Genomic DNA, 6,361 nt, shown 5'->3' on the forward strand with positions numbered 1-6,361 from the left:
CACATGCAAACACATAGAAAGATTTTTCCCTTCCATTTATATTTCCTCCATAGAATTGTAAGTATTTTTTGGATTTTTGACAAACACATATAAAGATTTTTCCCTTCCATTTATATTTTCTCCATAGAATTATAAGTATTTATTGGATTTTTGACCATCAGTTGCCATAAGTCTATTATTAGTAGTAGTAATTCTCATTATGTACCTCTTTGTGGTAGTAGTTGTTGTAGCAAGTTTGCTTACATGATGAAGAACTCAGAATAGTAGATTTTCAAATACTCCACCTTGCCATTGAAATTTGATATTTACAATTTTGTTATTATCAGGATAATTTTTGATAAAACCACAGCAGGCTTTTTCCTAAGGCTATCCATCTATGTAAGAGAATAGCATTAACATTTCTACTGTTCTAGTTTTATCATTTTACATTGTGACTATTTGAAAAACATTCCAAATCTCTGTCCTCAAGAGGCTGACAGGCTGTTGATATAGTTTGAATATTTGTAGCCTCCAAAATCTCATGAAGAATTGCAAAATCCAGTCCTGGAAGAGGGGCCTGGTTGGGAGGTGCTTGGGTCATGAGGCGGATCCCCCATTTTCCCTTCACCTTCTGCCATTATTGTAAGCTTCCTGATGATTCCCTAGAAACTGAGCAGCTGTCAGCACCATGCTTCCTGTAAATCGTGCAGAATCATCAGCCAATTAAACCTTTTTTCTTTACAAATTGACCAGCCCCAGGTATTCTTTACAGCAATGAAAGAACAGTCTGATACGACTGTCTTAACCTCGCTCCCAAAGGGATTTAGGCTTGAATGCACTAAGGTGGTGATTCTCAAATTTCAGACTGGATCAGAATCGTGTGTAGATTTCATTAAAACATAGAATGCCTGGTCTCTCCTTGTGAATATAATATCTGATTTTGTAGATCTAAGATGGGGACCAAACATTTACATTTCTGACAATTGTTTACATAATGCTGAGGCCATTTGAGAACAATTGCCCTTAGTCATCTCTTGTGTATAATCAATTGACTTCTTTTCATCTGGAATGGTACTTTTGACAATAGTCTTACAAATAATTTCAATGGGGCTTATTCTCTCACAAACCCCAGTTGAGAAGGGCCAGAAAATGCCTCAATATTTAACTTACACACCTCTTCCCTATTCCTATAAGCTATGCAAAAACAATATAGGAACCTATCATAACAGGGAATTTTAGCATCTATAAAATTCCTTTGAAAAGCCTCATGCACTGCAAATATCTACTTAAAATGTAATATTATTCTACCTCTTGGAAATTACTATGACTAGAGTAGCCCAATGAGTGTGAAGGAAAATGTCTGGTAAATATGTTGCTGAATAAATTGTTGAAAAGATGTGTAGACTGAAGTGAATACTGATTTTCAAATGTGTGCCCATGCCTCTCTTCTCTAACCTGTTTCATGTCTTCTCTAACCTGTTTCATGTCTATACAAAATCACTTATGGAAGATTAACCTTGATAACTAAACCTGAAATGCTTTCAGCTTTGGAGCCCTTTACTTCCTGAGGCAGTAAAGATGGAACAGGGGCAGTGAGTGAATGTAGTTTTGAAAGCAGCAAAATATTTCTCTATATGTGTTTAATAAAGAATGAGTACATCTCAAGTCTCTCCAACATCTTAAGATTTATGAGGTAGAACTTGCATACTGTATATTGTTCTTTCCATTTTTCTAGGATCTGTTTTCCTTTGTTGTTTTAGTGTATTTTTGCTTACTTGAGAAAATTAAACATGAATTTGGAATTTTTCTTCCTTTCATTTTTCTTTCTCCTTGGTATTAGCTTATTTATTTTTTGTCTTTGTCAATTATTTTCATGATGGGTTACCTTTATTTATTTTAGATTTCTTTTTCCTTCTTTGAGTTTACTTTTCTCTGTGTTTCTGCCTTTATTTCATGTTCAGAATTCTTTGTCAGCTTTTTGGGTTTTTTTCTACTTTTTATTTTCCCTTTGCTGATTCTCTGGTGCTCTTATTTTGCTGCCAGAGTCAGAATGGATGTATAACCAGCATCTCATGTGAATTTACTCTGTTCTGCATGGCATTTTTCTTTCATGTTTTTCTTTGTTAAAAATTATCATGGTTTATAAACCCTTCTAGGTTTCTCAAAAGGTTTTGTATTACTAAACATCAAAAATAAAAAGATATAACAGTTTCAAAGGGACAAATTCCCTTTTAGAAGTCACAGAGGATGCTAAAGTAAAGAAACAGAATGGCAATTGGACACACTTTCCAACATTATGAGGTAATACAGCAGCTCTTATAATGTCACAAAAGTTAATGAGGCAATTTCCCGTGGAGAGACAGGACAGCACAGAGCAAACTTCCTGGCACCTTCTACACAGAAAACAACAGCCACTTTGCTCACTGGAGATTACAGTTTCAAAATAACTGAGAGAATAGTGTCTACTTGTGAAAAATGGAATCACTGACCCTGATTTACCTAGGGCCTCAGACACCTGGTAGTAAGATATGCATATGTTTAGCTGGACATATTCTTTTCTAAGTCCCTTCTGGCCCGAGACTTGAAAGGTCCTGACAGTCATTGACCATCTTAAGATCTTGTTAGTTTGTCTCCTAGTTTTCTTAGCAGCAAGCCCCAGAAATCACCACTGGTTCATTAACAAGAGTTTACTAAAAAAAAAATGGTTTACACAGAGAAGTAACAGGAAATTGGTGAACTAGGGTTAAAAAATGAAACAAAATGAACATAAAAAATTGCATCAAAACCCAAAGGAAGCTACTACTAGAGTGATAGCCAAACCTTTACCAAAGGAAGGGAGTGTTGTCACACAGAATAATGTGCTTTGCTGCAACACAAATTCTTCACTATTCTACTTGTACTTAAGATTGGAAGTTCCAGGAAGGATATGTTAATTAACAGAGCCTAGTTTATATACTCATGACACTGATATTAGAATGGTGGCAGAAGAATTCAGCTTCTCATCTGAGAGTTCTATATATCAGATTCTCATGGAGGAAAATTCTCTAAATAGAAGGAAACCAGGATTTCCTTCTAAGTAGATGGAAACCAAGATTATGACAAATATCTCTTATATATGTGTTTTTGTATGCATTCCTGAACATGGAAGTATTATTTTCTGTTTTCAAATGTCATAAACTGGAAAAAAAGTGTGTTTTTTGGAGAACATTCTTCTTTTGTTCAGCATTCTGCTTGTGAGACACATACTGGTCTTTGTAGTAAAATAGGTTTATTTCCAAAGTGATACTCTATTCCATTTTATGAAAATATAACTGTGTATAGACACTTATTCCACTTTATGAATATATTACTAAATATTTATTCTCTGTAGGATTTTTTTCAGTTTTTATTATTACACACCATTTTATGCATATTATTTTATATTTATCCTGATTTCTTCCAGGTTATTTACTTACTGGTGGAATTTATGGTTTGTAGGGAACTGTATAGATATTTATAAGTAAGGAACAACTATTTTTCAAAAAGTTTGTACCAATTTGTACTTCCACCACCAGTGTGTAAGAATTCTCATTACACCTGGATTGGTAAATTATTATCATAATGTTGCTCAACAAACCATCCAAATTCAGTGGATTAGCACAGCAATTGTTTATTCCCATCAATCTCTGGATTGTCACTGCTTCACGCTGCAGGTATGTAGGTCTGAGTCTACGAGGTGAGTCCCTCATTCCACTTAGAACAGGAGAGTAGCAGAGTTTCTCATGCTGCTATAAGGACGTACCTGAGACTCAGTAATTTATAAAGAAAAGAAGGTTAATTGACTCACAGTTCGGCATTGCTGGGAGGGCCTCTGGGAACTTACACTCATGGTGGAAAGTGAAGCAAACATGTCCTTCTTCACGTGGTGGCAGGAAAGAGATGAATGAGAACCAAGCAATGAGGGAAGCCCCTTTTAAAAGCATCACATCTTGTGAGAACTCACTCACTATCATGAGAACAGCAGCATGGGGAGTAACCGCCCCCATGATTCAATCACCTCCCACCAGGTCCCTCCCACAACACATGGGGATTATGGGAACCATAATTCAAAATGACATTTAGCTGGGGACACAGCCAAACCATATGACAGAGACATGTTCTTCCTATGGTAATAGTAGAGAGAGCAGAGAGCAAGACAAATGGCACACATGCTTTTGAAGCTTCTGCTAACATTGTATCTTCTAACATCCTACTGGCTAAAGCAAACCACGTGGATAATCCCAAAGTCAGAAGTTAGCAAATGTATTTTACCTTTAGTGGGAGATATTACCTGACTATGTAACAAAGGGTGCGGAAATAGGGAGGGACACGTAATTAGGGCCAGTGTTTTGTCATAGGTCTGTATTCTCTTCAATATTTGCTATTTTCACATTTCTTAAATGATGTGTAATGATGTTTTATTGTGTCTGCAATATTACCAAATTTACCTGATTGCCAAGGAGGCTGGGCATATTTTTATGTGTTCATTCATTATTTGAAGCTTCCCCTTATGTGAAGTGTCCAGGTAAGTTTTCAGTCACTTTTTTTGGTTTTGATTTTTAAAGGATTGTCTATTTCTCTTGCTTGGAAGTCATTTTGTATATTTTGTTATGTGTCTTTTGTTTCCCATGTATATTTTTACCAAGTAGCATATCTTTTTACATTCTTTATAATACTTATGAAAGGAGTTCTAATCTTTAAAGTAATCAAATATATTTGTTAATATATGGTTAGTACTTTTTGGTCTTACTCAAGAAGTTCTTTTTCACAGTGAAGTTATGGGCTGGGCATGATGATTTACACCTATAATCCCAACACTTCAGGAGATCAAGGCAGGAGGATCACTAAAGCCCAAGAGTTTGAGATCAGCCTGTGAAACAGAGCAAGACCACGTAGAGGGTCTTGTAGAGACAAAAAATTAAAAAGCTAGCCAAGCATGCTGGCACATGCCTGTAGTCTCACCTACTCAGGAGGCTGAAGTGGGAGGATTGCTTGAGCCCAAGAGATAGAGGCTACGATGAGCCTTGTTCATGCCACTGCACTCCAGCTTGGGCAAAAGCCTCAAATATATATATATATACACATACACACACATACACACACACACACACACACACACACACACGAAACAAAAGAACAAAAGAAAAAGAAAAAAATTAGTCACAAGGTAAAGTTATGAAAATATTCTCCTATGAAATATTAACATCTAAAAAGTTTATAGCTCTATCTCAGAAATTTCAGCACTCAATGTATGACGTGTCTTGGTTATTCTTGTCCTGTAATGTCAAGTCTTTCCACTTTATCTTTTTAAAGTGTGTTTTGGTTATTCTTGCCCCCTTGTTCTCCAAATAAGTGTAAAATCAGCATACTAATTTTCATGAAATAATAGTTTAACTTTATATTGTATTGAAATTACACATGCATTAGGACAGAATTTTTTTCCAATAATGAGTTTAGCATTTCTTTAATTCATACAAAAATTATTTTGGTTTTGAATTTCTCTAAAATGTTTTATAATTTTCTTAATAAAAGTCTTATATTTTTAATATAAGTTTATTCATCACTACTTGACATTTTTGCAATGTTTATAATGGTGTCATAAAAATTTATTTTCTAAACTTTTAATTGGTAGAAGGTAGCATTCATTTGTAAGTTTCTTTGTTTTTTTTCAGCAATGTATTCATGAATTTTTACTAAATTTATCTGTTAATTGCTTTGGAACTTTTATGTGCAAAGCTGTATCATTTGTGAACATTGTTGTATTTCTTTTTCTCAAATTTTTATAACAATTTTCTTAATTACTTGCTTTATCACGTAGGCTATGTTCTAAAGTAACATGTTGAAATGAAATGATAATAGCAGACAATTTGGTTATAAACTGAATATAAAAGGGAAGCTTTATTTGCATATTTTATAATTAAGCTATGTTTGCTATAAATTTTAAAGATATTGTCTATCATTTGGAAAGGTCACTCAGATTTCTGCCTTTTAGAAAAACATGAATAGCTGTTTACTTTAATGAATGCTTTTGTTGCATTTATTCAAAGAACCCGTTCTTTCTTTATTCATTAATGTTTCAAGTGGTTAAACTTTCATTAATTTTCTAATGATTAATTAACTTTTCACACCACAGATAACATACAGTTAATTACGATGTATTAACCTTATATACATTGCTGGATTTGGCTTATTACTACATTATTTTGGCTTTTTTGCATCATGATTTATGATTAAGATAGGAGTAAAACTTTTCTTTCTTTCTTTGTCTTTTTCAAGTTTTGATATCAACTTGTACTATCTTAAAATGAGTTGAAAAATGTCCCTTCAGGTTTTCTTTTTAAAATTTTTTCTTGAAAGTTTGGGT

Source organism: Trachypithecus francoisi, unplaced genomic scaffold, assembly GCF_009764315.1.
Source record: "Trachypithecus francoisi isolate TF-2019V2 unplaced genomic scaffold, Tfra_2.0 Lachesis_group1, whole genome shotgun sequence".
NCBI lineage: Eukaryota > Metazoa > Chordata > Mammalia > Primates > Cercopithecidae > Trachypithecus > Trachypithecus francoisi.